Source organism: Gallus gallus, chromosome 1 (genome assembly GCF_016699485.2).
Source record: "Gallus gallus isolate bGalGal1 chromosome 1, bGalGal1.mat.broiler.GRCg7b, whole genome shotgun sequence".
NCBI classification, from domain to species: Eukaryota; Metazoa; Chordata; class Aves; order Galliformes; family Phasianidae; genus Gallus; species Gallus gallus.
In genome coordinates this window covers 68269723-68296256 of record NC_052532.1, presented here as the reverse complement: position 1 = coordinate 68296256, position 26534 = coordinate 68269723, and the positions used below count along the sequence as shown (strand labels likewise).

General features: G+C 48.7%; 1 protein-coding gene across 40 annotated transcripts in view; it reads right to left on the bottom strand.

Annotated features, from left to right (window-relative positions):
- The window catches only part of PPFIBP1 (PPFIA binding protein 1), a 99688-nt gene extending 78545 nt beyond the window's left edge, over positions 1-21143 (bottom strand). For 35 of the 40 annotated variants that reach the window (XM_046939469.1, XM_040697345.2, XM_046939448.1 and 32 more), the window contains exon 1: positions 21068-21143. The gene's annotated coding sequence lies outside the window, so the exon portion shown is untranslated. Of the gene's footprint in view, positions 1-20082; positions 20224-20682 lie in introns of those variants that run through there. The other 5 variants (XM_046939471.1, XM_046939459.1, XM_046939470.1 and 2 more) reach the window with 3 other exon arrangements.
- Between the last annotated feature and the right edge of the window lie 5391 nt (positions 21144-26534).

Below are 26534 nucleotides of genomic sequence, written 5' to 3'. Positions count from 1 at the left end.
GAATTGAACGCAGGGACCAGCCTTGCTCAGCACACCAAGGCTTTGTGCCTGCTGGCTGCTTGGACCACTTGAGGGTGTATGCGGTCAGTATGATGCAGCAAGTTAAGTTAACCGGGCTACGGCCAGGGCTCCTTCAGAAACAAGAAGTCAGACAGAAACAAAGCACATGGGTGGGATAGATTTGGCTGCTAAGGGCAGCATCAGCCAGGCCGCAAAGCTCAACCTGAAGCAGGGGATGGCATAAAATAAGGTGGCCAATGTTTCTTTAAATCCACTGGGGATATTCAGACTTTCAGCCTTGCAACAGGAGAGGCCACCGCCTGTAATACACTGCACTCCCAACCTGAAGTAGCACAGCTGCTTCTTCAGGAAACCTCTGACAACAGCTGAGGCTTCCCCAGCTGTGAGCAGCTCTGTGCACATCCTGACCTCTTGTCCCTTTAGAGTGAGGTTGAGAAAGTTTCTGATTTCTCTAGGCAGTATGGCAGTATCACTTGGATCTCTCCACAGAGCCAGCCCTCTCTGCAGCAAGCCTGCCATAAGAGGTGCCAAGAAGCAGACTCCTTGGCCCATCCTGTGTTACACACATATCTCCAGGCAAGAAAGCTTGATGAGTGCTCTGCTTCCTTCAGTCTGCAAGGAGAGTCTGACCATCCAGGTGCAGCCAGGACATCTTCATGAGGGCCCAGAGGCACATGCAGCAGCTTGGCCAAGCTGTAGCTCCACTTGGGCTCGCAAAGCAGCCAGCGGCTCCTGTGCAGGCACAGCTACTTCTTGTCCAGACCTGCAGAAATACTTCTGCAGCCTGATTCTTTGGCTTCCAGAAGACCTGAATACATTACCGGTTACTTTTGCTGAACTTTCAGCCTTCCCTACAGTAATATCTAGCTTATGCTGAATATAAAAGCTTACACTGAGAAGATTCTTTCTTGAGCAGCATGTTTGGTTCTTGTGAACTCTATCATTACTCCGTGCCAACAGACCATTTTTCCTTTTTTTCTTCTATAAAGAATGAACCAATAGCTACTAAGCATAACTTGACTCAAACCTTTATGAAGAAATATTAACAAAGATATACATTTCTAAGGAAGTCACCAGTGAAAGATATTTGCATCCAGTCACCTTGCCTTGGTAAGGTGGGAGTGGGACCTGGAGTCACCAAGCAAAGCAATGAAGAAACATTTTGAATGATTCGGGAACCCACTGATTTTCTAGGGGTTAGTCATTGGGGCACTTAGTTTGTTCAGCCTGGAGAAGGGGACACTTGTGGGGAGACCTCATCACAGCCTACAGCTTCCTCATGAGCAGGAGCAGAGGGGCAGGAGCTTCTGGTGACCAGCGACAGAACCCGGGGGATGACACAAAGCTCTGACAGGGGAGGTTTGGGTTGGATACTGGAAAGGGTATCTTCCAACCAAGGGAGTGGCTCAGCACTGGGTGGGCTCCCCAGGGAAGCGGTCACAGCACCGAGCCTGCCAGAGTTCAAGCAGTGTCTGGACAATGCACTCAGATGCATGGTCTGATTTTTGGGTTGTCCTCTGTGGAGCCACTGGACTCGATGATCCTTACGGGTCTCTTCCAACTTCAAATATTCTATGATTTTATGTCTTTTATTTTGGTACACTTGTGGTATAATTTTTTGTAAAAGGCCCTTAAGTAAAGGCTAGTTTGAATCTGAAATAATTATTGCTACAGCTTGAATAATTCCACCCTTGTTTGTATACATCACCTATTCACACCAAGCATCATCTATCAACACCCAGTCTCTCTCACATTTAAATCATCCTGTCCCTGCATACATTTCTCAGCTGCTACAGATCACATAACTGATCTCTTATTAACAGTGGGACAGATGAGCCACACTTAAAACATACAAAAGCAGTTATTTCAGCTCTTAATTTTTTGTTTCTAGAAGGCTGCACATCTTTGGATGCGCACATAAACACACAGCACCCATGTTAACAAACCAGTCTGCTTTTGGCTATCGCTGCACCCACAGCTGAAACCTGAAGCTGTACTTGTCCAGTCTGCAAGAGCCAGCTTTGGGCTGAAAAACAAAGCTTCCATCCAGACCTGAGAGTTACTGGCCCACACAGAAACCCGAAGTGAATACTAAGGGACCTGAGCAAACTGACCACATGGTTAACCCCAGCGCCCCAAGCAGCTGATACGTCATGCAACAACATTTCCTACCACCAAATGGTGAATCTAAACAACAAACACAAATGACACTGACTCAACATACCAGCACTAAAGGACACGTAACACAGCCAGTTGGCACAGCAAATTAACACCTTCTGGGATCATTATAAATAATATTTATAATCTTCTGAGTCAGAGGAGAATATCAGATAGATAATTTAAGAAACAGTACAAATAATGAAATTAGGATTGCAGAAGGTTTAAACAACACCTTTAAACTCTGATAAATTAGTGATTTGAAATGGAACTAGACGTGATCCAGGCAAGGAAGAATTTTAAGACTATGACTAATTTTGTATTAATCACTGACTGAGTCAGTCTGTGAACGGAGCCCCACACCGTGCAGTTTCTGTCAGCTCTTGGCTTGAGTTCTGCAAGTCAAAGCAAGGCTGCGGCCTGTGAAAACAGAAGTCCATCAGTGGGGGATATGGAAATAGCTGAAAGACATGGGAGATTATTTTATGAGCTTAATTGAAGATCCCGTGCGCACAGCACCTGTCTTATGGAAGTGGTGTGATAAGAAGTCTGTGCCATCAGAAACGAGATAATTCAATTTTCCACAGGACAAATTCAGTACCAACAAAAACTGCTCGCCGGGATCCTGTCTCTTCTGCACTTCTGTCAAGCTTGCTAGCAGAAAGGTGACCAAACTCAATGACCTCGTCAACCAAATGGCAAGCTGGCACACACTGCCATCTCCAGATCCCTGCCCCTGAGGTGACACCGGCCGCCCGCTGTGTCTCAGGTGGCCCTGGTGCTGGAGGCCAAAAGGCCACAGCAGCTTTCCTAGAGACAACTGCTTTTTTTTTAGGGTAAGATAAATGGTAATAGGATGTAACACCACTGTCACTAAACTAACACAGATTATCAAAGGGATTTCATCTCACAGGCACCGGTTTGGGTTTATTCTTCTACAAAGGCAAGAGCCAGGAAAAGCCTCCACATGCCTCCAGGTTGGAAGCTTATGGGACAGCTTCAGCCTTGGGTCGCTCCAAGTAAAACAGGCCTTGCTCTAACGGTCAGTGGCAGTTGCCCTAACCTGGCTGGTGTTGCCACACACTGATTATCAGCTTCCCCCCCCAACTCTGAGCAATAAGCATAAAACACTCCCCTGACAGAAAGAGATTGGGAGTCACCTACAGGGTTTGCAGTAACATTTTCCAGAAAGATGCCTGCCCTTCAATTAGATGCTTTGCCAGCTACACAAGCAAGTTTCATACATTTACTTTAATATTTCTCTATACAGCCATGTTGGTTGTTTCAGCCCTTTTAAGCTGTTAATATATAAGCAAACAGGATTCAGATTATGTGCTTCCATATGCACTGCAAATAATCCTCAGAATGTTATTTCTACAAATCACATTGTTCCACACAGCATTAAAGCACACGATTGCAGTATAAAACCCCCACCACACATTTTTGACCTGGATTCTTAAGGAAACTGAATGTATGTGTTAGTGTTGTTTGTAAGTCCTCACCCTATAAAATATTCGAGTCAGTAGCCACTTTTGACCACGTTTGGCAGAAGGAAAGGAGATCCAGATGTCACATTCCCACATGTTTGGAAGACAGTAGGTAGGTAGAGGACAAGCATGCAAAGGAGCCTGACATAATGCTAAAATCTGCTGCAGAAGCTCAGTGGTGCCTGGCTTTGCTAGTCCCAGTGTCCAGCCTCACAGCACAAGGACAGCACACCCAGCATGCCTGCTGACTGCTGCGCAGACATCACAAAACACAGCAGAGAAACCAGAGACTGAGCCAACAAGAAGGGAGGAGGGATGCTGGAGATACGAGGCGGGATAGATAGTGGCAACAAAGATGATAAAAGAGAAGAATCATCAGTCACAGTGCTACAAACATCCATAGAGAGGAAAAAAAAATTGTCAAGAACAAGATTTTGCTAACTGCATTGCCTAATGAATAGTTGGTAGCAGCTGTTTGCCATCTCAATATCACAAGCCTTGGCAGCTACTTGGGGGTCAGAAGTATGATCAAATTATCCCTGATTTAGAAGCAGGGGAGGCTGAGGGTCAGCAGCAGCCACTCTCAGAGGTGCTCTGGAGCAGGTACGGGAAGCACTCCACAGGGTCAGGAAGGACATCCACCCCCAGTCAGGGCTCGGCACCCAGGCACATCCCATCAGCACTGGCAAACCAGGGTGGCCCAGACCCTCTACTTGCTTGGCAGAGCATTGCATTAATAGACAGAGGTTTTATTTGCATTCATTCCCACAAATGTTTCTGCACTGTGAAAGCAGAACGCCAATACCTCCTCCCCACTAATACTACCAAGCCTCTCTAGTCAAGACTGATTTTATCCAAGAATCCTCTTCATAATCAATCTATTAGAACACTTCATCAAAGGAGCAAGCAGGAATGCTGCTGCTGGCAATTACAGTGTGTTATCCTCAGAGGAAAAACTTCATCAGCTATCGGTCTCTCTCCTTCCTTAGAGAGGTCAGTGTTTTGCAACAACAGAACAACTGTTTTTCACCCAGGGAATATACCCAGGAAGCACTGACCGTACACCGACCGGAACAAAAATACCAATGAAGCGGTGCCTGTACTGACTGGAGAGAGAAAAAGATGAGTTCCACCATTTAGTTATCACGTCTGGAAGAAAAACAGCCAGTAATTAGACCAGGAAGAATAAGAACATACTTTCAGGAGAAGATTTTTAAAACCCGTGTGATCACGCTTAAGAAACAGATGGCTGTATGTTCCTTTTTGAACAAGCACACATTTTCAAGAGACAGAAAAGTTGCTGGCAGAGCAAAAGACTTGGGGGATAAGCGACAAGATGAAAAATTGTTCTTCCCTTCTCCGTTATCACGTCAAGCCCAGAATGATTACACCCTCTCCACAGTGTTAATATGCAAACCTTGCTTGGGACGGCAGCCCACGTGTCAGCGTGCATTTTATCCCTGCGTACACACTGGAGCTGCACATAACCACAGCCAGGAGGGTTGGACGGCCACAGCAGCCATAGCAGCTTGGCAGCAAATGCCCCAAGTGAAAAAAGAGCAACACACATCCTTACAGCAGTGTGAAAAAGGCACCGATCCTGTCACTGGATCTGCCCTGTGATGAGATAATCTCTCCTCAGCCGTGATAGTCTGGCTCCTTTTATTAATAGCTGTATGCTGGCACCTAAAGCTCAGCCTCCGTGTCAAGCACTGCAGTGTGTCAGAGAAAGAGAACACGAAGTTTATGGCATCAAGCTAAGAAACACTAGGGCTGGGAACAAGACAGAGCTTGAGCATGGACACAAAGGCATCCAACAAACACGATGAGCCCTAAACCCCGATGAACCACAGCTGGCAAACACATCTCAGCTGAGCCTGAAACTGAGCTGGGTGGCAACATTTAACCCCAGAAAGCAACTACCTTCATCCATGAGCTCAGCCCTATTAACTCTCCCGCTTCACACACAGCATTTTCACCCTGAGTAGATAAAGGCTTCATATTTAGTTGGTTAGTTGCCAACATGCAACAGCACACTTAAAATGCATTTTCTCCCCATTTCTTCATGCAAGATGGGGATCCACAGACTGAGATCACTTACTGCAAGCTGGAATTAGCCAGACAGCTCACCTCAGCTCCTACCAGGCTCACTAAACCACTGCAATTATCGTGTACCTGATGGTAAGGCAGCCCCTACAAAACACTGCCCCTTCCCACCTGCATCACAGACTGTTACTCATGAGGGCACTTACAATAATCTTTATACAGAATTCCTTGTGTAGTCTAACTTGCAGAATAGTAATCGCTCTTCTTTTCCCCTGGTAATAAAACGAGACAAAGCCATCAAGTTATTTACTGTTTATTCCATAGCCTTCCTTTCCCAAAATTTCTTTCAGATGTTCTTTTATGAAGCCAGATAGACTGGGCTGCTTAGAAAAGAAGGTATCATAGAAACACAACGTTTCAAGGCGGTCTATGCGGAAAAGATGAGTAACTGAGGAGACTTTACGTCCCTGAATTTGCCAGGCATTTCTTGCCAACAGAAATCCACAAACTTAATGGCATGGAGCTGTGATAGGGGAAGTTTGGTTGGATATCAGGAAAAGGATCTTCACCGAGAGGGTGGTTGGGCACCAGAATAGGCTCCCGCATGGTCATGGTACCAAGCTGCTGCAGTTCAGGAAGCGTCTGGACAATGCCCTCAGTCTTATGGTCTGATTTATGGTGGTCCTTTGTGAAGCCTGCAGTTGGTCTCAGCGATCACTGTGGGTTCCTTCCAACTTGGGATACTCTGCGATTTCTTCCTTAAATAAAGCAAGGAAAGACAGCCTACATAAAGAACTCCTTCTCTACACTAAGACTGTGGTCCTGTGCATGCAACCCACACTTTAATGGCCAGTCTCAAAGTAGCTTATTCTGCTTTTTATTAGACACTGCATGTTCTGGGTGACAGAAAGGTCGCTACAGAAATAATCACCTACAGTGGCTACCACTCCCTAGCAGGCAAGCTAAAATAGAGATAGACTGGCATCCAGCCTTCCCTCTAAAGTGCTCAGGATGGACTGTTTAGCTCGTGGCTGAGCCCTTGTCCTTACTGAGCCCTCACATGTTGTGCCCACTCTCACCAAGAAGGGAAACCTTGTGGTTGGCTTTCAACATCTCACTGCATGCAAACCTCTTCACTCTACCTGCTTAAAACCAATTCAGCCCAAGCAAAGGCTGTAGTTCCAAACCCACACCCTCAAAAAACAGCGCTATTCAAGATGAAAGGGAGAAGAAAACTGTTGTTTAAGAGTAGAACAGTTCAGATAGTATTTGCAAAGAATCCCATTACACACTTCTACGCTTCCAAGTTTCCAAACAGCCTTTCCATGGTGCAGAGAGTTTTGTACTATTACTAGCTAGGCACAGAGAAACTTAACTGCATCGTATTAACAATTCAGGATTTGACTTCCTATCCAAGGGCCCTACTACTTTTAATTAAAATAGCACACTGCAGGGTTGTTAAGCCTATGCAAATCCCACACCGTGAAGTCAGCGCTAATAAATGCACAGGTAATCTTAGAACTTCCATGCAAGGATTGTGATACAGTTAAAAATAAGCTTTGTTAGTATGGAAAGAAAAATAAACGAAGGCACAAGAAATGCTTTTGAAGGCTAAGCTTTGCAAAACCCAACCTCAGAGTCTTATTATAGGGTAGGTGAGTCACTATGAGTCTCCCCAGCTCCCTGCTTAAGCAGGGCACTTTACCACAACGCGCTCCATCAGATTTGCTGCAGGTTGAGGATTCCATCTGATATTTCCTCTGTGGCAATCGTACAACAGGAAGAGCTGAAACAAGGTAACACCTTGTTTGAGGTCTAAATGAGGTGCAGCAAAGTCAAGAAAGGAGAGAGAACAGATCAATGTGGTCTGTTAACAGCAAGCATTTTCTCTGTCTAAACATAAAGGAGCCAGTTTTGACTCGAGGGGAATTTTGACAGGGTTGTAGCACAGACTTAATGGAGCAAATACCCGTTTGCTTGAGCCAAGACTGAGTTAACCCCAGAATTTTGACTGTAATACTTGCATACCATTAAAGCACACGAGAGGGTGCTTGGGTAGGGCTAAACCAATTTTCAATGTTTAAGTTCTTTCATGTCAGACTGATTTTTCTTACAGGAGTTGTGAAAACACAGTCTAGTCACGAACTCCAAGGGAAGATGATGCCGACATGCAAGGTACTCACTGACTCAACAGCCAGAGCTGTTTGTTTTCCTGAGCAGCTGTAATTATCCCTGAAATGGTTTGAAGGGGCAGCGTGGGGCAGAGAAGGTCCAACCAGCCAGTGAGATGGCCAAAGGAGGAGCAGGGCTGCGTGACCACCCCCCAGAGCCTCACAAAGGGCCAGGCTGAGATCCATCCCTCCTCACTCCTGCTCTCACCTGTCTGGAGGGAAGGAAATAGGGCAAGAGCAGGCTGTGCTCCAGATGTGCACAGCCGGCACCCATGGGGTAGAACTGCTCAGGGTCGGATGCAGGAGCAGGGAGCTCTGTCGCATCCCCTCGCCAGCTGTCCTGCTTCACTCAGCCTACGCACAACAGGGATCATCGGTCGGATGAATGGCCACGAAAACACAAGCTTAGAGCTCCATGTAGCATTATGGCCGCAGACGCAGGGAACTGATTTTGGCTCTGCATGGGGCTGTCTGGATAGTAGAGCCAGGAAAGTGACAAACAAAAGGCCTCAAGCACATACAGTTTATCTCGCTGGTCCTCCCAGTAGCCATGTTGTTACATCAGTCTTTTCCTAATGAAGAAAGGTCAAGCTATAATTTTCTTTATTTAAAATTTATTGTTTCCCTCCAACCAAGGGTATTTTTAATCCAGGAAAAAGCAAAAGGAGAATTATTAGTTCTACAGACACTGATGCAAACTCAGTTCAGGAAAAAAAGAGACCATTGTTTTCCTGGTCTTTTTAAGAAGGGAGAAGATAGAGAACAAGCAGCCAAGATTATTAGCAGGCAGAAAACAAAGAAATAAAGCAAAAAGAGCCTTTATTCCCAAGAACTCCTTTTAAACAAGGAAGAACCAAGCAATGTAGTGGTACTTCCTATGACCCATAACATTAAGCTTGGCAAAATGAGGTCACCCCATTGGAACAGCTTCTGCCACCCTCACTGTGCGAGCAGAGTGCTGAACCCAAGGGGCTCAGATCAGCAGGGGGGCATGCAGAGCAGGGTCTCGCTCGTGGAGGGTGTACAGAAAGGTCCTGGAAAGGCACACACCAAAACATTCATCCGTAACAGGACGGAGTAACTGCTTTCCATAGGACAAATGCAGAGCAAAGCGTGGGGCAGGGACAAGAGACAGGAAAGCTCTTCCACAGCACAGGGCTAAGCGAGCGGTAACTAGATAATGCACACACACCACCCCTGCGCCCAGCTTCACTCATGCTGGGTATATTTAACAGTGGTATTACTCTGTAGTGAATTCAATTCACGATTAAGCACACCGTATTGTCATGCCCTTGCTATAAAAAGCGTTTGGAAGCAATACAAGCAGCTATACCCACAATACATTTTATAATACACACAGCCTGAGGAGCATCACTTGATGTATTATTGATAGGCAGCCACTTCTGAAACGAGACAGACTTTGAGGAGGAAAACGGCACAACAAATACACAAAACTGCTGCAGGACTTAGATAAACAGACTAATTAGCAGAGAGCTTGTCTACATTGAAAAATTTAACTGAAGCAGTGCCCCTCGCTTGACCTGCCATCTGCATCTCTAATTGGAATACGGCTCTTTGAATTTGCATTAGAGGGAGATGGAGGCAACAGCTCCACTAAGAGCATTCCAGGGACGCCAAAGGGGCAGGCAGCACTTGGGTATCCTTAAGTCCTGCAAGTTTGCCCCAGTGTTTTCCCCAACATGGGGGCAGATGGGAAGGAATAACAACCTCATACCCTGTGGACAAATTCAGAAAGCAACTAAGCTTTTTCATTATGAATATATATACAGTTGCACTTGTCTAAGGCAAGCAGGCATTATATTCCTCAATCAGGAACCCTCAACTCTGAACCCAACCAGGAAGCCCAAAGAACGGCCTTCATGCTCACAAAATCACCATTGAATCTTGATGGTTCACAAGAAATATGACTTTAAACTCATGTAAAAGATGATGAAAAGTAATGTCAGCCCCCCCCTGATTAAACCATTGCTTTCTCCACTCTTCTTTTGACCATTTTCCATAATTCAGTTCCCCACTAACAGAGTTATTTCTTTAAAGTAGACCCGCTTTATAGGAATGGGTTTTGGTGTGTATTTTTATGTATTCTCCCTGCTCACTGTGTCATTGGAAGCCTTTGAGTATTACACATACATACGTAAAGAAATTGTACTTCTACCCAGATTAAGTGTCTGCGGTGCTTCTTTCCAACATCTAAGCTTGTGTCTTATGCAGCAAATTGAATTAACACATGGTATCTTTTAATTACCTAAGAGCTCTCCAACAATTGAATTTGCAAAACAACAGACCAGCACTCTGAACTACAGTAGGCGGTTTACAGAGTGTTTGGAGGCAAGCTCTTGTTCAAAAGCCTGTCCAGAAATCCAACACCACTGCTTACTATTCCCAGCCACACAGTCAATGAACAGAACACAACCACAAGAGCACAGCTGACAGCCACTCCCCCTCTGCTCCAAGTCACAGTTGACTCTCAGTCTTAAAACCTGCTTGTCCCTAGGTACAAGCTCACACAATCCAGCTGAGCTGCAGCCAGCGCAGCCTCGTGAAGGCAAGCTAACAGTGATCAGCCTTACTTTGTTGTCTGAAAATGAAGCCAGCCCTTGGTCACCGCGGGTCCTGGCCCCTCTTGCCATACTGACCTCGTGATGGCAATGCCAGATGTGACAGCCCCAGCTCCGCCTCCTCAAAAATACACTGTTTTCACTCAGCACTTGTACGTAGCAAGGGCTCTGCACAGCATGCCATCAGAAAGATGCATCAAGCAAGACCTTGGGGACAACTCCTTTTGCTGCCAAGTCCATGGCTTCAGGCTATTTTTAGAAAGTTGTCATCGCAGAAGCCAAAATAACGCCTCTCCCTCTGTATGCACACAGCTGGACACGAATCGTCGCCTGCAGCACAGCATCTGCATCCACCTCAGACATGAGTTACAATAGGAAGGAAGCCCTGAGAGGCAGCCTACTCTCTGGAAATGCACCACAAGTAGTTAACATGCTCGTATGCTGAGCAAGCAGAGAAAGGGAGGAGGAACCCCACCAGTGCATGGGATAGAGTTGGCAAGTTCCTTCCTCGCCTTCAGCAGCATTTCCTCTGTCCTTTATTCCTAAGCAGCGTGCTTGAAAAGCCAACACATGTGATTCCCACCGTGCAACAAAGAATTGCTCCTTCTCTCAACTACGGGTGCGGGATCACAGCTGCCCTCAGCCTGCACAGCCTCACAGACTGGTTACATGCTTGTTTCCCTCCGCCAGGCTGCGTTGCGTTCCCCTGCTGATGTGCAGTATGAAACCATCCTGTGGCAGCGCAGGGTGACCTGGATCCCATCCAGGGGAAATCCTGCTGGCTACTGATGCTGTCCTCCATGGTGGATGCTCCTCCACACCTTTACCCAACTGCTGGCCAACAGGCTCAGGGCCACGGGCAGCCCCAGACAGCTCCCCCAGCAGCACGCTTCCCTGCTCGTGCGATCTGTGCCAGGTCTCTGCTGCCAGCTCGGCCACTGTCAAGCACAAGGATAAAGCACACCCATCCAGATGATAAGCAAGCTCCCACCAGGCAGGCTAACCAGCTCCAGGACGGCCTGTGGCATGCAACCTGGCCTCTCCCCGTGCTGCAGAAAGGAGCCCACGAGCCCACAGCCACGACCTCATGCTGAACGGGTCTGTGCTCTGTTGTGCTACCTTACTTCATATCTCAGGCACCACTCCACCCCCCGGCACCCACAGTCCTCTCCCATAAGCCCATCCAAGGAGCTTCGCTTCTTGCGAACGCCCACACAGTGAACTCGGAACGCTGGCTCGTCTCAGAGCTTCGTGAAGTCAAACAGGCATAGCCAACTTTTGGAGGAGGATTGGCTTCACATACCTCATAGTCTTAAAGCTATGCAATATGTTGAATCTCCTGTTTACCGTGGAAGGCGTAACATAGTTTCATTGGGATTAATCTCACGTATGGCTTCTATCAGGCTCCGCAGAACCTCTGGCTGCCCTCGCACTTCTGTGTAAACACGGGCAAGATGCAGGCGGGAAGCTGTGGAGATGGGAGATGAAGCCCTTGCCTCAGGGCCCTGTCATGCAAGCTAGACAGGAAGGGTTAAAGGAAGGACTCCGAACTGACCAGAGTGGGATCCTCTCCTTGGTTTCAGGAGCAGCAAACAGGGCCGGGGACACCGGCACAGTGCTGTTAGCGTGCAAGGGAGACAGAAAGGCAGCCAACAAGCTGAGCGTGTCCAGTACAAAAGTGGAAGGGCCTCCTTTGCTGTTTTTAATCGAGCATGAGTCTGAGCGACTGCTTCAATCTTGGTCCCCTTACGGTATCAGGTGTTATCAGGGTATAGGATGTTTCCTCACTTTTCATGGTAAGGCATGGCAGGACTCTTCTTCACTGCATACAACAATGAGGCCAGGCCTGAATCCCCACAGCCATCAAAAGACGGCGTAGCACATTTTGTACGAAGAGGAATTAGCTGCAGTATCACGGTCAAATTCCAGTTTAGCAGCAGCAGTTCAGCTGGAAGCACTGTCCTAAACGACCGGGTATCCGATCCTCAGCTATTGCCACACGCTGCAACTTCCCTCCCTGTCCAGTCCCTCCCCTCCCAGAGAGGTACTGCAATAAATCAGCCTATCGAGGCAAGTCCCTACAGAAACATTATCTTGTTCCAACTTCTGCACTTACAGATGCCTGACAGCACAATTAGCCCTGCCTGAGCACGGCAGACCCGGCTCTGCAGCCTGTTATTTTTGTGCCGTGCCCTGAAGTGAGCGGAGCAGCACGCAGAACAACGGCGCGCGCAGTGCGACCTCACATATGCTTTGACAACTGCGTTTTCCTACCAGTGCTGTATTTCACTGGGAGCAAAGTGGCTTCCCAGGACAGCGCGGGACAGTACGTCACTTGTTTTTTCTCCACCAAACAAAACGGGCCCAGGCATTTGCTGTCAGAACACGAACACACGCTCACCGTATCTCGGTGGTATTGTCACCGATGAATGAATAAATGACCATTACACGAAAGGCGAGGTTTCCAGTTGGAAATTATTTACTTTCCCCTCCATCGCGGCAGCTCTGGCAAGCTCACCCGAGATACAGATTATGTACAAATCAGCCAGCAAGTGCTCGCATGCTGGGAGCTGTTCAAACAGGAATAATTCAATCTTTTTGTAGCCTTACCCTTAGCTAATTTGCCACAAGCTGTCTCTTTTCAGATGCTACACGGAACACGAAAGGAGGAGAAAAACTGGATTAAGCTGGAGCGCTTACAATCAGCTCATCTACCAGGAGTTCAGGTCAGTTAGTTTTCTATTTAAAACAGCTTGGTTTTTTTCAGCCTCACGAGGTTAAAAGAACAGAAATTTATTGCAGTAATCAGACGCCGGACAAGCGTGCAGTAATGACTTAACTAATGCAAACCATTTTCAGTCTGCATGCAAGGAACGTAAGAGATAATTGGAGGGCACTCTCTTCCATTTGCATTTTGCAAGTACTTTTTAGGTAGCCATGGAGACATTACTGCCACCTTGTTCTTTCTGTCATAACTAGACAGCTGTTGATTTGTTTGCAAAAATTCCTTAGAAGAGCAGGGAAAGAAGGAGCTTCACACAAGGGCTGAGAGCAGGAAGCTGAAGGAGGCTCAGAAGGATTTCAGCTGGAGGCAGCAGCATGGGAGCCCTGAGCTCCAGCCACCGATTCAGTACTTCAGCCAAGCAAGGAAGCAAACATCCACCTCTATGCAACATGTGGGCAGAAGAGGGACAGCCTGCCAGCCAGGTCCAGAAGGAACAGCACCTGCAGCTCTGTCTGCCACCATCCCATGGAAAAGGAAGCAGTTTCCAAGGCCTGCTGTGGTTCTGTTCCAACACAAAGCTCTCTAGAGATGCCGTGAGACTTCATCCTGATAACACTTTCTGCACTTCACTCTTCTTTCCAACAGCAGCTCTAAGAGCTTGCTGTAAGCAGAGCAAACCCTGCCCTTTAGAGGTCAGAAGGACATTGATGTCCAAAAGAACCCCAAGGGAAACGCTGTTTGTCATTCTGACATCAAACACTTCTGCATATGTGGATTTAAGACTGCACGTTGTGACACGCAATCCCCAAACCCGAGCAACCGAGCTGGAAAACACTGTGTCACACAGATAAGGACAGGCAAGTAATTACAGATTCAGGTCCCATTCAGAATCTCGCAATAACGACAGCAACATATCAGGCTCGAAACAGATTTTCCCCTTTGGATAAAACAGAGAGGAAAAGCCTTTTGAGCCAAAATATTTTTCTTAAATTCACCTTAGACCCAGTTACAACAATGGAGCCTGAACCTGCAGGATTATCTCTCCCACCAAGTTGCAGGAAGTTTACCAGCACCACCCTGAAAACAAATCACAATGCTCTTATCTCCATGTTGCATTTTAAGCCTCACAGCTGTCTGCCAAAAGGATGCTCTCAGGCAATGCTGCAAATGGAGGGACAGCCAGCACGACAAGCTGCTGCAGAAGCATCAGCAGCCACGAGGCATCTGCTACTGCTCCTTGCACACGCCCATGGTGTCCAAATTCCTGGCCTGAGGATGCTCCCGAAGCCATGTTTCTGTATCAGCATGGTCACAGTTGCACCAGTCCAGGCTGCACAGCGGGAGGAACACCAGTGTAAGTTAGGAGAAGTCCAAGAGGACTCTTCTGGTTAGGACCTGTTAAGAACAAGTTTCACAGCCAAAAGAAGGTCAGACGAATGTAAGCCACTGCGTGCTCTTTTTGGAAAGGAAAAAACCACAAACAGAAAAAAATGCCCTAAGACAAGAAAATCTCCTTTGCTGAAATAAGAAAAACAGGTTCTTAGATCCATGCTTAGCCAAGAAACATAAATACGCATTTCTGAACCTTGCCCTGATGTTTCCTTTAAAAACACAGCAAATTAAAAGTGCTGTCCTAAGTCAAATGAGCTTTGGTTAAGAGAGGAAAAAAAAGCCGAACGGACAACCCTTCTCAGGTCTCTGCTCTGAACCAAAACCAACTTCCCACAGTTAAGAGTAAAGAAATAGCCTCCTTTAACTAATGCTGTTTTGGAAGCAGGACTAGGGGCACTACAAGGCTAAACCCATCAGGAGGCATCCAGCTCCCCTGTGCCTTCCCTGGGGGGTTCGACTGCCCAACACATCCACCTCAGCTAATGTGTACACGCACATGGGAGAGAAAATACCAAGTTAAGACTTTGGGACAAACACCCACCTAGAATTCCTGGATTATCCTAGGTCCTCTGAATCCAAGTTGCACTTGGGTGTGGGCAATCCCAGATACTCATATAGACTGGGAGAAGAACTCCTCAACTGTAGCCCTTAACATGAGCTAGCAGTGTGGATAGACAGCGACAAGATAAGAGGAATGGTCTTAAACTAAAAGAGGGATGATTTAGATTAGATGTCAGGGGAAATTTTTCATTGAGAGGATGGTGAGGAACTAAACAGGATGCCCAGAGAGAATGTGGATACTCCACCCTTGGAGGTGTTTAAGGCCAGGTTGGACGGGGCTCTGAGCAGCCCGATCCAGTACTTGATCTAGCAGCTGGCAGCCCTGCTCTTGGCAGAGGAGCTGGAACTAGAGGGTATTTGAGGTCCCTTCCAACCCAAGCTATTCTATGATTCTTTGAATGACTTAAGTTCCATGCAGATTCTGCTCTAGTCAAGAGCTGTTTTGCAGAAAGCTGCTCGATGGCACACAGCAGTCAAAGCACATCGAGTAAACCCTGCACATCCTGCAAGAACATCTGCCCAACTGCTGGGTGTGCATGGAGCACTCCAATGGGTGCCCAGGGAAGCAGGCAGCTAGTAGCAAGCCACAGGAACAGAACACAGTCTGTGAGTCATGGCTTGGACTCTCCAAATGCGAACAGGATCAATCCCCCACAGCACCTTACTGCTCCAGAGAGAAGCCAACCTTGAAGTATCTGCTGAGTCCTGCTTCAAGAGGTGAATGCCAGCGGAATGGGTTCTGATTCACTTACTGAATGATTCTTCTTGGAAAAAAAAAAAAAAACATAATTATTTTTAAGAACCTTCTTTCCACATTTCAGAACTTGCTACGACATGTCTTACTACCCTCACTGTGCTAGATAGTCCCTCAGCCTTGTCACAAATGTCCAGTCAAGTAACCAAGAGAGAACTGGGTTCACAGAGCGTGCCCACCACCACATGCACAGCTGTCATGGGATAGAAGGCATCGCCCTTCCTCATACTCAAAAACAGATCCCTCTGCTAATTTTGTAAGCGCATGTGTGCTCCTGATTCTGTCGTTCATGCAGGGAAACAATTTGACAGTGAAAGGAATGGGGGTGTGTGTGGAGGGGGGGTATGTTTGGCAGTTTGCTCTTTTTCACCACATTAAAGCTATTTTTCTGTTACCAACTGAACTTCACATATGTTGCATCTCCCTTCAGTACCATTGGTCCTAGGAACTATTTGGGGCTGTATTCTACCTTCATGTTTAAAATGCATGCTGTACTTTCCCCCTAGAGCTTTGTTGGGGAATTCATCACCTTCAGAAAAGGCACGTAAGTCCATATCGTTATCATAATTTCCTCTTACTGTGCCCTAACTGTTACAAAGCAAGAAAATAAAGTTGCTCTCCCAAATCTGCCACATTTGGAGCGATGAGAAAGCCTTGAAAATCTGATAACCGCTGCCATAAATCAGCACATTTTAAATCATCCTGAGACGTACTCAGATGGCTGCCTTTGACAACGCAAAGATTCTCCACTTCAGAGTTCAGATGCTGCAATAGTTGGCTCGACACTCCGCCTTGAGCTCTCCACTAACATTAAAGAAAAAGGCCTTACATAAAGATGCGAGTCTAAGCCAACTTTTGGGTCAGCATACTTGATCTTGGAGCCCTTTGCTCACACATAGCATTCAATAGGATATACTATTCATTCAAGGCTTGCAACACTGTACCGCACAGCCAGAGCCCCTCCACTTCACCTCCAGCCTCTCCTGCAGCAGATGAAGATGGCCAAGGAGAGCACAGGGAGAAGAAAGGTTATAGCTACGGCCAATGTCAAGACCTGTACCTAAGTACTGAGAGAAGAAATCATCTCTTCTACCTAATTGATTTACCTGGCTCTGGGCAGCCTGGTCTAGTGATTGGCGACCCTGCACATAGTAAGGGGGTTGAAACTCGATGATCATTATGGTCCTTTTCAACCCAGGCCATTCTATGACCTTGGCATTTTGATAGAAACAGAAGCAGAGCAGTTGGAAAAAGCATAAAGCTTCAACACCCCACATTCTCCTCACGTATAACAGAAGTCAGAAAGGAACAAAACACTCTGGAAGCTAAAGATATCGGGAAATCATACATGACCACAGAAAGGGCAACACAAACTGTGGGCAAGCAACAGCAAACCCAGTGGGATGACTGAATTATTAAGAGAAACTTCCAACCTTTACATAGAAGTGAAGTACAATCTAGGCAGCAGTGTCAAAAAAAAATGACAGACGTCCACTATCCTTGGCCCAAGCTGAACCAAAACACACGCCAACGTGTGAAAAAGAGAAAACGTATGCATCCTTCCCTGCACCTTGCAGCGTGTTCATCACTGCACACCCTTGCTGGAGTCTTCAGAGCAAGGAAAAACCCACTGAGATAGGTGTTAGGACTTAACGTTAGCAGCAGCTGAATGAAGTTAAAGATGCAACAGCTGTGGAAAACAACCCCGCGGCGAGAGAAATACTGTTACCCAAAAAGACCAGGCTTGAATGGATGCTGGCTTCTCAAAAACCGGACAGGAGATGTGATGTCTCAGAAGGAACATGCGGCCTTTCCCAGGACAGGCTGCAAAGAGTGCCGTTTATCATCAGCCACCTCCGAAGAGCTACCTGAACAGTGACACCCACTGATTCCTGAGGCAATGATTAAATGGCAGCAGTGAACCTTCCAGCAACAATCCTCATTTTCCTACCATGACACAGGGCAGGCTGATGCCCTTATCCTACTGAAGCCGGAATAGTCAGTGCAAATGCAAAGATTGGTGAAGAAGGAGAAAAAGACATGGTATTTCTGTTAAGGAGACACTGCAGAACACCAGCTCAGCTCCGGGCACGCAAACAAAGTGACCACAGGGCAGGACGGGGTGTGAATTTATAGTACATGCTCAATAAATGTTAAGTGACCGCCTGGGTACAGACAGCAGCAGTAAACACAAGGCGAGGCGATGTAGTTTACCTCTCTTGGACTGCACCCAAGTTGCTAATGAGATGACTAATGGGATCTCACAATTACAATTGGGGAGGTAGGGAGCGCTGCTCAGCCTGAGCACAGAAAGGCATTACATGGTTTTATTATTAAGGTACCAAGTGCTTTTATTTATTCTTAACGTGCAGTTGTACACAGATGCTACACAAGAGGAATGAACACAACAAAACCTGCCTGAACCTTCCAAAAAACCCACTCTGCATTTTCAGGGCTATGGACGTAGCGAGGCCATACGAAAATGGGCCAGAATGTGTTTGCGCAGCTTTTAAGAGGCAACAACACTGGAGTTTTGCTTTGAGGGCAGAAAATAACAAAGGTACAGAGAAGAAGAAGCCACCTTGGGTATGCTGACCTAACACTGCCATTTCTGAGCCGAGGCACAGGACCGGCACCTTGCCAAAATGCCCATAGATTCAGCAGTGGGACAGAGGCTTGCCTCAATTCTATCACCACAAGAACTTCCAGGATACTCCATTCTCTCCCTAAATCCTGGCTAACATTTGGGTTATTTATTTCTCTACTAAGAACGACTCCAAACTAGCAGACCCCCCTCCCCCCCCCCCAGACCGGGCATTTACTTTCCTGCACTGCTCAGCCCCCACCGCAGGAGTCAAGGGAATGCTTTGGACTGTCATACCAAAGCTGTGACCCAGGCACTTCCCCGTGCTCCCTCACCTTCACAGAGACCTAACATGAAGGACCACAACAGAAATCAGTCCAGTTTGCAGAACTCAGGCAGGTTTGTAGCAGCACTATCTTGCTTGCCCCCAGTAAGCCAAAGGTACATTTTGATGCCATCACATCACTCTTAAGAAAGTAACTAAGCTTTCTGTCCTCTCACTTCAGGGGAAGAGCTTTCTGCTCACTGAAACCACCTTGGCTCCTTGATGTGGTGAAAGATGAAAACACCAGAGAAGCCCCACTTGCAAAGACAAGACACAAAACCTCCTGCAGAACGCTGGGTCTGCGCGTAAGCACACAGATGTCTTCACACCATCCTGACCTGCCTGCTAAGCAGAAAGCAGTTTGTCCTCTGTGGCACTGACAGCTGAAGGGACCGGGCTGTCAGTACCACAGCAGAACAAGTCTCAGCCTCCCAGAGCGTCTGTAATTCCAGGAACACCAACTACTGCAAGAAAGGTCTCCCTCAACACCTCCACAGGCCTTTTCATCAGAACCAGATCACTTCCCATAACGTGTTTTACACTGCAGCAGGCAGCACAGGCCACAGCAGAAAGAGGACTCACAGGAAAAGAAGATGACGCTCAGCAGAGCCTCCTGCCCCGTGTGGCACCCCTGACCTCAAGGCGCTCCACCCTGAGTGGAAGCACAACCGTCACTCACCCGTTTTTCCACAACATGGACGTGCATACAGGACAGAGCAGCTCAAATGCTCTTCAGGTGAACTGCTAAACCCAGAACTCTCCGAGAAAGCGCTTGAATCTGGCCCCACACGCTTTGCCTGGCACCCTTGCCATTCTCTTACTTTGGAAGGCTATGATGGCAGTGGGGCACCTATCAGTGCGCAGCTCCCAGGCAGCGTGCCTCAAAACACGAGCAGTGCTGCTGTAGAGAGAGACGGCTCGTAGAGGCCCAGCTCTGCAGCCAGGCAAACACGTGCAACTCCTTCCTGGAGGAGAACAGCGGCAACTTTGTACTCCAGGCACAGCAGCAGCGATCTTCATGCACGAGCCATGTGGCACGCAGAGACTGCCACCCTCACGCACACGCCGAATGATCCCCATGCTGCTAGGAGCTGATCTACACCATACAGCATGTTAAGAAATGGTGCTAAATCCTAGCGCTAAAGCTCTGCCGGGATGGCTTCCACCCAAACTGTGCAGTGCAGCGCTGCGGCTCCTCTCCTCCTACTGACACAGAGAATCCAAGAGACCAAAACGCCCGCTGCGTTTGGAGCTCAGACCTCAAACAGACTTCAGCTCACCTGGTCTGTGGGATGCCTCTGCCACCTGCGCACGCTGCTTCCACGACATCCCTACTCGGGTCTTTATGGTAACTACGAACCACTTTTGTCTTTCACAAACATAAACCCGAAGCGATGGCCGCTATGTTTAATAGGAGCGATAAATCCGGTTTCGCACACCGGAACCCCATGCTGTCAGACACACTCGATCGCGGAAGCACAAAGCACAGTCTCGCTCCGGGTGACCCATTTTTGCCGCTTCGTTTTTGGAACGCAGGCACTCACGCCGCTCGGTCGTGCTGCCGTTTCAATCCACGCCGCACTTGCACGTTCTGCCCTCGGTTCTATCCCTGGGCTGAGACAACCAGCACCAGCAGAGCCCCCGACAGCCTCAGAGCGGGCCGAACCCGCGTCCCAAGCACCGCTGCAGCCGCGCTGCCCCAGCCCAGGCGCACACACGCGTGGTGCCGCACCGAAGCGGAGCACCGAGAGCACAGCTCACTTCTTCCCCCTGGAAACGGCTACAAAGCACCTTTTCACTACCACGGCTGCACCCAGCCAGGGCGTGAGCCAGCACGGCTATTTCGGCCCGTACCAGTCGCGGACCTAAAAGAAACAGACCTCAAAGAAATAATTACAGGATGCCGGAACCCCAGGCCTCACATCGAAACGCACTTGCCCGCTCGGGACGCAACTCCCGGCCGAAGTTCCCCACCACTTGTAGCCGCAGCGTCCCGCCGAAGCCCGCCGAGAGGAACGCAGCCCCGCACGCCTCCCCGCCGGGCGCACAGTAACTCCCACCGGCTGACCGCACAGCCTGCCCCGCCGTCCCCTTCCCGCCGGATGCAGCGGGGCACGCTGGGCTCGGCCCGGAGCAGCCGGGCTGGAGGAACCCGCGCTCCTCCGCCCCAGGCGGGCCCTGCGCCTCCCCGGGGCGAGGGTGCGCGGCGAGGCCCCCCCCCGCGGGGCCGGACCCCCTCCCTCCGCCCGCCCGGTCCCCCCTTACCCGCATCCAAACCCCGGCGGGCCCTCGCGGGGCGCCCGTGCCTCCGCCTCTGCCGGCTCCGGGCGGCCTCCGGCCCGCCCCGCCCGCACCCCGCCTGGCACACGGCGGCCGGGACCCAGCGGGGCCGCCCCGCGCCGGGCGCTCGCCTCGCTCCCCGCCCCGGGGCCGGGCTTCCCCGACGGGGCGGGCGGCAGCGCCGGGCCGGGCCGGAGCCGATTGGGCCTGACGGCAGTCACTCAGCCGGCGGAGGCGGGCGGGGAGGAGGGGGCGGCGGTGCTGGTGTCCCTCCCGCCGCCTTCGCGCCTCGGGAGGCGCTGGGCGCCCGGCCCTCAGCCGAGCGTCGGGCTGTGGAGATCCGCTGACGCGGTGCGAAACCCTCAGATGGCAAAATGGGACGGCGTCGGTTGGAGAGGAGGGCTGGGCACGGCCAGCTGCGCTTGGGGTTCGGTTGTCCCCGAACTGCATTATTCTCAGAGCTGCTCCTCCTGTGCCCTCCTCCGAGGGCTGGATTGCATGAACACTGGGTTTGTTGTTTTTGTATGTGGAAAAAGTGACTTGGTTGTGCTTCGCTTCTGACCGTAACTTCTTAAAAAGTGGTTTCTTTTCCATTCAAGACGATGTGGAATGCAAGCATTTTGGGTTCTCAGCAAAACATGGAGCCCACTGCTTGCTGTTCAAGCACAGCACGCACAGGGGGAAGCTGATCCAAACACCTCTTTGTGGCAGCTTACCCACCTGTGGCATAGGGCACGGAGCTGCAGCACATCACAAATTGAACAGGCTGAACAGACTGCAAGAAAAGGAGTAAATGCAGCTGTGCAACCCTAATCCCTGTCCTTCCCTGCTGTCCTTTAGCTCTTCCATCTCAACGCTTTGTCGGCCAACTGCAAGTTTCAACCCTGTGACGTCCATTTCTGCAATTGTTTTTTAGCTCATTTTCTTGAGTCTTCATTGAATCCATCAAGGCTGGCACTGCCCTGCATCTTGCTGTTGGCTTCAAACACCAGGCTCCCTGTCCTGCTCTCCGTCCATTTCCCATCTCAGGGCTGACTGGAGCTGGACTTGCATCATAACAAACTACTGGAACAGCTTTCAGTCCCGGCTGGAGCCCCGCGTTCAGCAGTCCTTGCTTTCTGAGTCAACCGTTTGTTTCTGTTAATTCCTTTTTCATTTCTATTAATCCTTTAATTCAGAAAGTGAGGATTCTTCTTACAGCACCTAGCTCAGAAGGGCTTTGTTAGGACACAGTATGAGTGACATTCATCTGAAAGCAAACTGAGCAGACAGAGCTTTCAAACAACTGTAGGTCCAAGAAAATACCTTTGCGTTAAAGAAAATACCTCTGCAAGTTAAGGCAAATCTCTGATAAGGTTTTCTGGTTTGCTTATCTCTCATCTCCCAGAACAGCTTAGCCCTTGTTGCCCCAGGCTGGCTTGCAAGGGAAGGCTGATTTTCTCTACCTTTGTGAAAATACAGTATCTGAGCCGTCCCTCTCGTGAGGGTCATGGGAGATGATGACAACTTGGAGCATTTCTCGGCACTTTTCACTGCCTGGGGAGGTGGAGGGAAAGATCTTTCCCCTCTTTGCAGTCGTAACACTTACAGATCAGTAAGTGGTGGTGAGCCCAGTATTTCAAGAGCAGCTGGAGGCATTTTGAAGGCACATCAGACACCGTCTTACACTGTCTTCTGCAGGTGGTGCTTGGAGTGCTTGGTATATTCACAGCGCTGTACAACACAGGACCTGGGTTCACATGTCAGCTCCTCCAGCTCTTATCATCACTCTATCTCCTCGTCATGTTAGAATCATAGACTAGAATCACAGGATCATTAAAGCTGTAAAAGACCACTAAGATCATCTAGTCCAACCATCAGCCCATCCCCGCTAAACTGTGTCCCACAGTGCCAATTCCGTGCTGCCAGCCCCTCCTTTGCACTGGCTTTAGTGACCAGGAGCTTCCCCATTCCGTTCATCTGAATTAGTGGAAAAGTGACTGTTTTCTTTTGCAGTGTTATCTTTCAGCTGGATTAGGCCCCCAGGACTGCTGGTGCAAAGCAGCACGTAGAGGACCAGGGCAGGGCTGTGCTGTCCACTCTCAGCAACTCCGAGAGCAGATTAAAGCCACTGCAAAACATCAGTTATCAGCACTCTTATTAAATCTGTGCTGTATCTTCTCAGTGTTTTTGCCTCAGCTTCACTCCTGAATGATAAATATATTGTGTAAAACTGTTTTTAATGTTTAAGTGACCCACGCTGGTTAACTGGGAGTGATTCACTTTCCAGTTTTGCCCTCCTCTGGTTTTAAAAACACAGCCATCATCAGCCCCATTCCTTGCTATCAGTGCTGGCTTATGGGCAGGGCCCTGAACTATAACAGGCTGTGCACTCTGAAGCCAATTCTCTTCTTTTTTCATTTACTTTAAAACTTCACCACCTTGTTGGGCCCCAGAAATTTTACATTTAGACCTAAATCACTTGCCAGAACACGACAGCTGGGAGAGCTGAGAGATCTCCTTCCACACAGGTGGTAATTTCACACCAAGGCTGCACACGTGCTTTCATTTTAGGAGAGCTTAAAAAGTGGATTCAGCAAGCTGCTCTCCCTCTTCCCAGCCCAGTGTTAACCTCGAAGCTGAGTTAAGGTGGTTTGGGGCCAGGCTTCTTCTCCTGCTCCCCCTGGCACAGCAGTGTCAGCTAGGGCTGCAGCGAGAGCTGCCCTTTGGTGGCAGAGCAGTGCCAGCGCTCATGCAGGAGAACCACGCTTCTGTCAGGGTGGCTTATTTTGCTGAAGGGAGCTGGGATTTGCTTGCTCAGCAGAAGCTCAGTTTTACTGTCAGCAGCTGCATCTACCTTGGGAACGTTCGCTTTCTGAGCAGCCATTGTAGCTCTGCTGTCTGAACATCTCTGGTTTTCAGCTACATGAGGTACCCCAACTGTTAAACCCTTAGCTATCGCAGAGCTGGCTCTCTGAGCTTCTCTATCACATCCTAGGACAAAGCACTGCAGAAACCATTTATAGCTGTCAAATCAACAATTTTACTTTCCTTCACGTGCTTAAATTCCCCTCCAATCTCCTACTAAAAATGAGAGGAGGAAAGCAGAGGAGATTCAGTGCTAAGAGCATGGACAGTGCACAGCAACCTCAGTATGTAATGCCCCAAGAAGTGCCAAACTTGTGACCTTGGCTGTCCTGTCGCTGCCTCTTCCCGCAGCTCGGCTTTGAAAATGCTGTAAGAAAGCTTTGCGCAGTGCATGCACTGCTGTGCTCACAGACGGGATGCTGCCTCAGATTGCCTCTGCTGGCCAGAAGGACGTGAGGAGCTCTGAGGTTTCTCTCCAGTTTTGAGTTTAAGGTTCCCAGAAGGAAGGAGGCCATTTAAGAAATGACCAGTCTGCTTCTGCGCATGGGGTTGTTTAATGAGATGAGCAGTCTTGCGTGTTTTATCTGGAAGCTTGTGTGGTTACCCTTGGAACTGTTACCAGAAAAAGCAAACCCAAGGTTTTTTTTCAAGTGGGCAAATAATCTTTCTGTAAAACTCTATGTGTCTGTGAGGGTGCAAAGTAACAGACAGCAGGAACTTCTCCAGCCTGAACACAGAGGTGAACCTCAGAGAAGTGCCAGGCTGTATCCCAACCACAAAAATAATACTGCCAGGGAGAAGAAGGTGGTGTTCCTTCCATGGAGAGCACGACACCCTCCTGGCACGAGGGGAAGCACTATGGGCTCTGGTGGAGGAATACGAGCACCTTCTGTGGCCACAACAGCACGACTGCAGTTGTTCAGATGGGCTTTGTCTTCCCATTATTTTGTGGCTGACTGCTATGACTAAAAGCAGAAAAGGAGATACCGCACTTCAAAAGTATGTTTTACATTCTTAAACTTCTGCAAGTATATAAAATATATTTTCCTTTCTGGGGAGGTCTGCGACTCACTCGTGTCTATAGATGTAGCTTCACTGGGCTCAGTACTCTCTGGGTTCATGTCCATGCAGTTTTCACAGCTGTCTTTCTGTACCAGAAGAAAACTCTTACATTCTGTAGCTGCTTCCAAATGTACTCGGTAAATATGACAGCTTGGTCCAGAGCGAGTCAGCAGCCTTTTAGGTATCCAGAATGTTGAGCTTCAGACACAGGAAAGAAACATGCAACAACTTGGTGTTGTCTCAGTAGTCAGAGAGAGGCATTATAGGTAGTAGAGCTAAATTTTACTCATAGGGTCTTGGTTGAATGTGCCAAGTAAGCACATCTCCACTTAAATAGACGCAGAGCTTGCACAACGCTCAGCCAGCAAGGCAAACACCTGAGTCCGTGCAGAATGGCACAGTGTTATCAGACAAAAAGCAGGCATGGTGGACACAGCAGGATACAGCCAACAGCACTCACTTCTCCTGGTGCCTACTGAAAACCCTTCCGTTTGTAGCATCTGCCTGATCTGGAGAGGCCTCACTTCTAGATACAAGCAAGACCATTTCTTGTACAACTCCCAATGTTGTTCACATCTGGCCTCACCACTACCCTGCATCTATGCCTGGCTGGTGGTGACATCAGCTTCTGTGCCCTGACCTTTAGTACAACTCCCACTATTCCCAGTTTGTTACCAGCATCAACTCCTAGACTGCACCACACACACAAAAATCCAACCAACAGCAGCTGGTGCTGCTGCATGTAGTCTTCTTACAGTTCTGCTAAAATCAGGCTTATAGCTATACCCCAAATCCCTTTAGCAGGGCTCTCCAGCAAGTAAAGCACTAGTACAGCAGTAAAGTGCCTTTCTTAAGAGAGTCTGAAGATACTGCACCGTACTGCAGAGAAGTTATTCACTCTGTAGTGCCAAGGGAGAAAACAAGGGATAAAGAGGTGAAGGGTATTTTCATGCCTGCAGCACAACACCACAGAGAAACCTCTGAGCAAAACTCTGCATGAGGCAGTATGTCTGCACAACATGGAGGAGCCAAACGTTTGTGCTCACACTGCCCAGTCCTTGCACTCACAGCAGCCAGGATGCGGGGCCAGCCCCAGCCCTGAGCAGCAGATATCTCTGCCTGGCACGCTGTAGACATAACCGTAGTGACTCGCTCAGGATCCGACAATGAGTCAGTGTCAAAGCCTGCCGACCAGCTGGCCTCGTGCTTTCACTGCAGAGCTGGCCTTCGAAAGAGGAAAACAAGGCAGGTTCAGACATTCCTCACATACTAGTGCCACAAGCGCCTCGGGGGAAGGCGACATATCCTGCCTCAACGAGAACAGGAACTGAGCCTGCTTCCCACTTCAAGCAGCGTGAGCTACTTGAACCATGGTGTTCCTGGACCAGTGACTCCGGTGGGACATATTTTGGTGGTGATTCACAGGCGTGGTAAACCAGGACGGGCTGCGGGATTGAGTCACCCTCGACACGCATGGTGGGAAGGGATGGCCACAGGCAGCAAGCACCACGCCGATTAATCACCCCAAGTTACTAAAATCTTC